The sequence below is a fragment of the Molossus molossus genome, unplaced genomic scaffold (assembly GCF_014108415.1).
Source record: "Molossus molossus isolate mMolMol1 unplaced genomic scaffold, mMolMol1.p scaffold_m16_p_3, whole genome shotgun sequence".
NCBI classification, from domain to species: domain Eukaryota; kingdom Metazoa; phylum Chordata; class Mammalia; order Chiroptera; family Molossidae; genus Molossus; species Molossus molossus.
Window position 1 is genome coordinate 80,301,073 of NW_023425366.1, and position 8,584 is coordinate 80,309,656.

An 8,584-nucleotide genomic window follows, 5' to 3' on the forward strand; every position below is an offset into this window, starting at 1 on the left:
TGCCACTCCCTTCTGGCCTGCAAAGTTTCTTTTGAGAAATCAGCTGACAGCCTAATGGGAACTCCCTTGTAGGTAACTAGCTGCCTTTCTCTTGCTGCTTTTAAGATTCTCTCTTTGTCTTGAACCTTTTGCATTTTGATGATGATGTGTCTTGGTGTGGGCCTCTTGGGGTTCATCTGGTTTGGGACTCTCTGTGCTTCCTGGACTTGTATGTCTGTTTCCTTCACCAAGTTTGGAAAGTTTTCTGCCATTATTGTTTCAAATAGGTTTTCGATTTCTTGTTCTCTCTCTTCTCCTTCGGGCACCCCCAAGATGCGAATGTTGGCACGCTTGAAGTTGTCCCAGAGGCTCCTTACACTATCCTCATTTTCTTGGATTCTTTTTTCTTTTTGCTGTTCTGATTGGGCATTTTTTGCTTCCTTATATTCCAAATCGATGGTTTGCTCCTTGGATTTACATACTCTATTATTGAAGCTGTGTAAATTATTCTTTATTTCAATTAATGTCTCCTTTAATTCTAACTGTGTATCCATGATTTCTAACTGGTCCTTTTTTATGCTCTTGAGGCCCTCCCTAAGTTCACTGAGGTCCTCACTAAGTTCATTGAGCTTCCTTATAAGCAGTATTTTGAACTCAGTATCTGTTAGGTTGCTTATCTCCCTTTCGCTTAGTTCTTTTATTGGGTTTTGTTCTGCTCTTTCATTTGGGACCTGTTTCTTTGTCTCCTCATTTTGGCTGCCTCCCTGTGTTTGTTTCTGTGTATTACTTAATGAGAGGTATGGGGCTCGCTGAGACCCAATGCTGCTCGTTTGAAAGAATTTAGGAAAAACCTGAAGCAGGATCCAAGACTGGCCAATCCTATGGTTAAGCAAGTGGCAACAGCTTGGGTGGGCTTGAAAGTTGTGTGGGGCAGGGCGGGGCGGGGCCTCAGGGAGTCAGCAGGGCGGGGCTATCAGTGTGAGCCAGGTTGCTGGAGTCCCAGATATGGCTTCTGTCTGCCGCCCCCGGGGAAGGGCTCACAAAAGGAAAAAAGGCATCTTACAGCACGTTTGTCCCCGAGGAAGCCCCCTCTCCAGCCCTCGCTCCAGTGCCAAACATCTCAGTTCTTCCCTGTATGTCTCTGGTGCCCCTCGAGCTGCCTCCCTTCCAAGCTTAGAGGGAGAGAGTCCGATAAGTTCGTGTGCGGGCCCTTTAGGGAGCTGCCTGGGGCTCCAGCCGCCTCAGCTTCCCTGAGCCTCAGTTCCCGCTGGTTTTTCCAGCCAGAAGTTATGGGGACTTCTCTTCCTGGCACTGGAACCCTGAACGGGGCACCTGGTGTGGGACAGGGACCCCTCAGTCCTCAGGAAGGACCTTCCCAGCTGCGGGAGCCTCCTGATTTTTATCCACCACGCTTGGGTGTGGGACCAGCCCGTCTCGCCGCCGCGCCGCCGCCGGTGCTCCTCTGCCGCCCCCGCCGTGCCGCGGCCACCCCTCGCGCCGCTGCGCCGCCCGTCCTACCCGTCTGGATGTAGCTGCTTTTTTTTTTTTTTTAATTCCGTAGTTGTAGGACTTCCATTCAGCTTGATTTCAGGTGGTTTTGAATGATGGTTGTTCTGTAGTTTAGTTGTAACTTTGATGTGGTTGTGGGAGGACGCGATACCGAGTTTACCTATGCCGCCATCTTGACCGGAAGTCTGTAGGTTTTTCATGTATGGCCTTTATTATGTCAAGATATGATCTTTCTATTCCCACATTGCTGAGCATTTTTATCAGAAATGGGTGCTGGCTTTTGTTGAATGCTTTTTCAGTGTTTATTGATATGATCATATGGTTTTTATCTTTCATGTTTATGTGGTGTATCACATTTATTGATTTGCGAATATTGTATCAGCCTTGTATCCCTAGGATGAATCCCACTTGGTCATGATGAATAATTTTTTTTATCTACTGCTGGATTCTATTTGCTAGTATTTTGTTAAGGATTTTGGCATCTGTGTTCATCAGGGATATTGGCCTGTAGTTTTCTTACATTGTAGTATCTTTATCTGGTTTGGGAATTAGATTTATGCTGGCCTCATAAAATGAGTTTGGAAGTCTTTCTTCTTGGATTTTTTGGAATAGTTGGAGGAGAACGGATGTTAGATTTTATTTGACTGTTTGGTAAAACTCTCACATGAAGCCATCTGGGCCCAGGCTTTTGTTTGCTGGGAGTTTCTTTTCTTTTCTTTTTTTTTAATTTTTATTTTTCTTTATTGATTTTAGAGAGAGAGAAAGGGAGGAAGGGAGAGGGAGAGGAATAGAAACATCGATGAGAGAAAACAATGGTTGGCCACCTCCTGCACGCCCCATGCTGGTCATGTGTCCTGACCGGGAATCAAACCAGCAACCTCTTGGTGCATGGGTTGATGCTCAGCTGCTGAACCGCACTGGCCAGACCAGGCATTTCTTGATTACACCTTCAATTTCCTTAGTTGTTATTGGTCTGTTCAAGTTTTCTTTCTCTTCATGGTTCAGTTTTGGGAGACTGTGTGGTTTCTTTTTTTTTTTGGTCAGATAGAGTGGGAGGGAGAGAGAGAGAGAGGAAGAGAAAGAGAGAGAGAGAAACATCGACGTGAAAGGGACACATTAAGCGGCTGCCACCCACACAACCAACCAGGGCCGGGGATAAACTGCAACCGAGGTACATGCCCTTAGCGGGAACCGAACCCGGGTCTCTCTGGACCATAGGCCGATGCTGTAACCGCTGGGCCAAACTGGCCAGGGCAGGAGCCTATGTGTTTCTAGAAATTTGTCCATTTTGCCTAGATTTGTTGGCATATAGTTCATACTATTTGTTAACAATCCTTTGTATTTCTGTTATGTCAGTTGTTACTTCTCCTTCATTTCTGATTTTGCTTATTTGGGTCCTTTCTTTTTGTTTTTTGATGAATCTGGCTAAAGGTTCCTTGATCTTGTTTACCTTTTCAAAGAACCAGTTCTTTGTTTCACTGATCTTTTGAATTGTTTTTCTAGTTTCTATGTCATTTATTGTTACTCTGACCTTTACTTCTTTGCTTCTACTTGCTCTTGATTTTGTTGTTGTTGTTGTTTACTTTTTAGTTCTTTAAGTTGTAGGGTTAGAAAGTCAATTAGAAAATTTTCTTGTTTCTTGAGGTAGGTCTATAGTGCTATGAACTTCCCTCTGAGGATTGCTTTCACTGAGTCCCATAGACTTTTTTGTTATGTGTTTATTCTCATTGGTTTCCAGGACATTTTTAATTTCTTCCTTGATCTCCTCAGAACCCATTCATTGTTTAACAACATGTTATTTAGCCTTTATATGTTCAAATGCCTTTGCATGTTTTTGTTGTAATAGACTTCTAGTTTCATGCCATTGTGATCTGAGAAGATGCTTGATATGATTTTAATCTTCTTGAACTTGTAGAGACTTAGTTTGTGCCCTAACATGTGGTCTATCTGTGAGAATGTCCCATGTGCACTTGAAAATAATGTGAATTCTGCACTTTTGAAGAGTGATTCTCTGTAGATATCTATTAAATCCGTTTGGTTTAGTGCATCATTTATAGTCTTTGTTTCCTTGTTAATTTTTTGTCTAGAGGATCGATCCAGTGATGTCAACAGGATGTAGAAGTCCCCTGTTATGATTGTATTGTTGTTGATTTCTCCTTTGTAGTCCTCCCGAAGTTTTTTAATGTATTTTGGTGCTCCTATGTAGGGTGCATAGATGTTTACCAAGGTTATATTCTCTTGTTGGATGGATCCTTTCAATATTATATAGTGCCTTTTTTGTTTCTAGTTATGGCCCTCATTTTGAAGTCTATTTTATCAGATATGAAGATTGGTACCACAGCTTTTTTTTTTTCCTTTCCATATACTTGGAAAATTTTTTTCCATCCCTTCATTCTCAACCTATGTGAATCTTTTGTTATGAGGTGGGTCTCTTGTAAACAACATATATATGGATCATGCTTTCTTATCCATTCAGGTATTCTGTGTCTTTTGATTAAATCATTTAATCCATTTATATTTAAGGTTATTATTTATATGTATTTATTTATTGTCATTTTTGTTCATTATGGTTATGTTTTTCTTCCTATTTCTTCTGCTTATTACAGCAGTCCTTTTAACATTTCCTGCAGTGCTTGTTTGGTGCTAATATATTCCCTTAGCCTTTTTTTTTTTTTTTTTTTTTTGTCTTGGAGGCTCTTTATTTCACCTTCTATTTTGAATAACAGCCTTGCTGGATAGAGTAGTCTTGGATTCAGATCCTTGTTTTTCATGACCTTGATTACTTCATGCCATTCCCTTCTGGAATGCAGTGTTTCTGTTGAGAAGTCAACTGATAGCTTTATGGGGGTTCCTTTGTAGGTAACCTGTTGCTTATCTCTTGCTGCCTTTAGGATTCTCTCTTTGTCTTTAATTTTTGGTATTTTAATTATTATGTGTCTTGATGTGAGCCTCTTTGGGTTCTTATTACTTGGGGTTCTCTCTGCTTCTTGAACTTGTATGCCTCTTTCCTTCACCAAACTAAAAAAGTTTTCTGTCACTATTTCTTCAAATATATTCTCTAACCCTTGTTCATATCCTTCTTCTTCTGGCACTCCTATGATGCGGATGTTGTTTCATTTCATATTGTCCCACAGTTCTCTTAGGCTGTCTTCCTGTTTTTTAATTGTTTTTTCTCATTGGTTTTCTGATTGGGTGATTTTTTTTCTACCCTGTCTTCTAATTCACTGATCCGGTCCATGGCTTCCTCTACTCTGCTGATTATTACTTCCAATGTGTTCTTTATTTCTGCTATGTCAATCTTCATTTCCAATTGGTTGATTTTCAGTGTTTCTGTATCTTTACTCATGCTGTTGAGCTTCCTCATGATTATTAGTCTGAACTCTTCCTCTGATATCTTGTTTAATTATATATCATTTATTTCTTCTCCTGCAGAATTATCTTGTTCTTTCATTTGGGATTTGTTTCTTTGTTTCATTTTGGCTGTCTCAGTGGGTTTTTGAGTCCACCAAATTTTCCCTGTGGGTATTAGTGTTCCTCTGGTTGTGGCTCTCTTTACTGCGTTTTGATGAGTGTGGGAGGACCCATGTTAAACACCACTGTCAAGTCTTACTTTCCTGGGTAAATTTTCAAGCCAAGGAAAGGTTCAGTTATCCTTTAGCTTTATGCCTGGAGGCTATTCATCTTAGTTACTTGATGAGCCTCAATTTGTAGCCCTCAGCTAAATGAAAAATCCTTCAGGTATAAGAGGATTTCCAGTGGGTGGGGCACTTGCTTGCTATCAGACTCAATGTTAATGAGCCTCAAGTTGCATTTCAATGGCCTGGCCTGGTAGTGTTGAATTCCTGCAGAAGGAGCCATTGTTTCTCCCTGGGGCTCTGGGAAAGGACTCTTTGAGTAATATGGCTACTGTGCTGTGAGGAAGTGATTCAGCACAAACCTCCCAGTATCTTCCCGCCCAGCTCTCTTTTTAACCAGGAGCCCTAGACTCTCTCCACACCGTTCCAGTGCAGTCTACCCTCCCTCTGCCGGAGCCCAAGGTGAATGGCTGTAGCTGATTTAGTGCTTTTTAAAACCCCACTTTCTCAGCAGGAAGTGCACTCAGCTAATACAGCTCTCTGCTGCTGTTCATGCCTCCCAGCCTGCCCTCAAGTACCTCTGCAGTTCCTACCAGGCTCAATTTGACATTTTTTTCCTGTCCCTGGTTTTACAGGTTCTCTCCAGTTGTTTTTCAGTTGGTTTTCACTGATGATTTGTCTTTATTTTAGTTGTAATTCCAGTTTGGTCCTGAGAGAAGGTCTGTGTAGCTTCCATTCTCTCTGCCACCATTTTCCACCATCCTAAGCTGATCCTTCTTTATCTTATGTCTCCCTTTTTGTATCCTCTCACAGTCAGCTAGAAAATCTCAGCTAGTACTCCCTGTATTTTGCCTAGAAATTTCTTTAGCCAGATCCATAAATCCATAATTCTGCTTCTTTATATTCGCCCTTTCTGGCATAAGTTCCCCATCAAATTTCTTGCCTCACAGTGAATGACTTCAGAAAGCAAATACCTAGTAAATACCCAGTGTCTGACTTTGTGAGTCCAGGCTTTAGCTGAACTCTGAGTCTATGCTGACGGCTAATACCCTAGTCATCCTGCTGTTCTTCTGTGTAAGAGGGCAGAGGATCTGGGTGTTAAATAGCTAGTTTATTTGCCCAACCTATTACAGGCTCTTTAAACTCAGCTACTTCACCCACATACTATGCCATGGACTACACAAACTCCCATGGGAAACCACAAATGAATTATTGACTACTATGTTGGCGCTTATTGCCCTGGATTTTGTTTGCCATGTTGACAAAGGTAACTTACTGGTGGATGATAAAGTTATCCAAAGAAATCTAGATAAATATTTAATGTCAGTCTTGCCACCCTAGAAAACTACTCTAGATTTTATGTTGAAACCAGGTGAAAACTTAAGAGATGTTGCCATGACAACAATGCAGCAAATGCCCCAGATTAAAATGAATGCCTTTAACATAAAAGTGCCACTCAAGGAATTTAGCCCAAGTCAGGCAAAGGTTGAGAATCTCACAGCCAGAGGCAGAAAGCAATGCCACTGTTACTGCCAGGTCAAAAGGTATGCGAAGCTGAAATAGATGGAGTCAGCCATGTGAATCTCCTGATATAGAGAATAGGCATGCCCAAAATATTGGAAGTTCATTTGACTGAGCCATGAGCTACCACATAAACACTCTAACTTGAAAGTGAATACAAAGACATGTTGGCACAGAGCCACTCTCTCCCTCCATGCCCCTGACCCTTCCCTTTCCCTGTAGCCTAAGCTTCTTTAAGAGAAAATATGGTTAGGGATTGTGACCAAGGTCTCTCTGTCTCCAAAGCCTAGATATACCCATTTGAATATGCTGGGAATTTCAGGGAGAAAATGAACTCAAATTTTTATGGCTCTGTTAGATACAGGTGCCCAATTCACCATCTTACCAGTTCCATGAGCTACGGGACATCAAGATTCTAGTAATAAAAGTTGACTGGGTCCAAAGTGGGGATAGGAAGCTAACGTGACTTTATAGGTGAAGCACTTTGGACCAATTTAATGTATTGTTGTTGCTACCTCTACATCTGAAACTACAATAAGAATTAATGTTAGAGTTGTGCTACTCATCACTCTGAGGTATCCAGATCCATCCTTGTCGCTGCAGCAACACCTGCACCTGCTGCTGTCATGACTGAGCAGATGACCCTTCATGGCACCCTCAAGGGCCATAATGGCTGGGTGACCCAGATCGCTACCACTCCCCAGTTCCCAGACATGATACTGTCCACCTCTTGAGGCAAGACCATCATCATGTGGAAGCTGACCAGGGCATCCCACAACGTGCTCTTTGGGGTCACTCCCATTTTGTTAGTGTTGTGGTCATCTCCTCAGATGACCAGTTTGCCCTCTCTGGCTCCTGGGATGGAAACCTTCACCTCTGGGATCTCACAACGGGCACTACCACACGAGGATGTGCTGAGCATGGCCTTCTCCTTTGACAACCGCCAGATTGTCTCTGGCTCCAGAGATAAAACCATCAAGTTATGGAATACTCTGGGTGTGTGCAAATACACTGTCCACGATGAGAGCCACTCAGAGTGGGTGTCTTGTGTTCGTTTCTCATCCAACAGCAGCAATCCCATCATCGTGTCCTGTGGCCGGGACAAACCAGTCAAGGTATGGAATCTGGCAAACTGCAAGCTGAAGACCAATCACATCGGCCACACAGGGTACCTGAACACTGTGACTATCTCTCCAGATGGATCCCTCTGTGCTTCTGGAGGCAAGGATGTCCAGGCCATGCTGTGGGACCTCAACAAAGGCAAGCACCTTTATACACTTGATGGTGGGGACCAGCACCCTATGCTTCAGCCCCAATTGCTACTGGCTCTGTGCTGCCACTGGCCCTAGCATCAATATCTGGGACTTGGAGGGCAAGATCATTGTAGATGAGTTGAAGCAAGAAGTAATCAGTACCAGCAGCAAAGCAGAGCCACCCCAGTGTACCTCTCTGGCCCGGTCTGCTGATGGCCAGACTCTCTTTGCTGGCTACACGGACAACCTAGTGCGAGTGTAGGAGGTGACCATCGGCACCCGCTAGAAATAATATGGCAGAGCTTTAGAAATAAAAAACTGGTTTTCTGGAAAAAAAAAAAAAAAGAATTAATATGTTATATGCTTTATAACTTTCTTGTTACATAAGAGCCAGAAGATGTTCTCCCGCTCAGGAAGAGTTGCATGTAAAGAAGTGCTACAGAAACATATAAATTGCTTTCCAACCATCTTTTCAGCCCATCCCAAGTAGGGCCCAACTAACTTAATGGCCTCTATAAGCTACAAGTCTCTATAACGGATCATTTTGCCTATTGAAGCCTCTGGGAAAAGTGCCTTCATCTGGAAGCCTCCACCTGGAAATACCCCATGTTTCTGAACCAATCACTTCCCTGACAAGGCTACTGGGTATATTCTTTTTGAAAAGCAGCTATTAGTTTGCTACTGAGCTCTTATTAACCCTGAACACCTGGCCCATGGAGACCTTATAACTCCTGAGACTGATAATCC

At 42.7% G+C, this 8,584-nt stretch overlaps 1 pseudogene; it reads left to right on the plus strand.

The window, feature by feature from the left end:
• The first annotated feature begins 7,195 nt into the window (after positions 1-7,195).
• Positions 7,196-8,123, plus strand: LOC118642542 (annotated as a pseudogene).
• Positions 8,124-8,584: the final 461 nt, after the last annotated feature.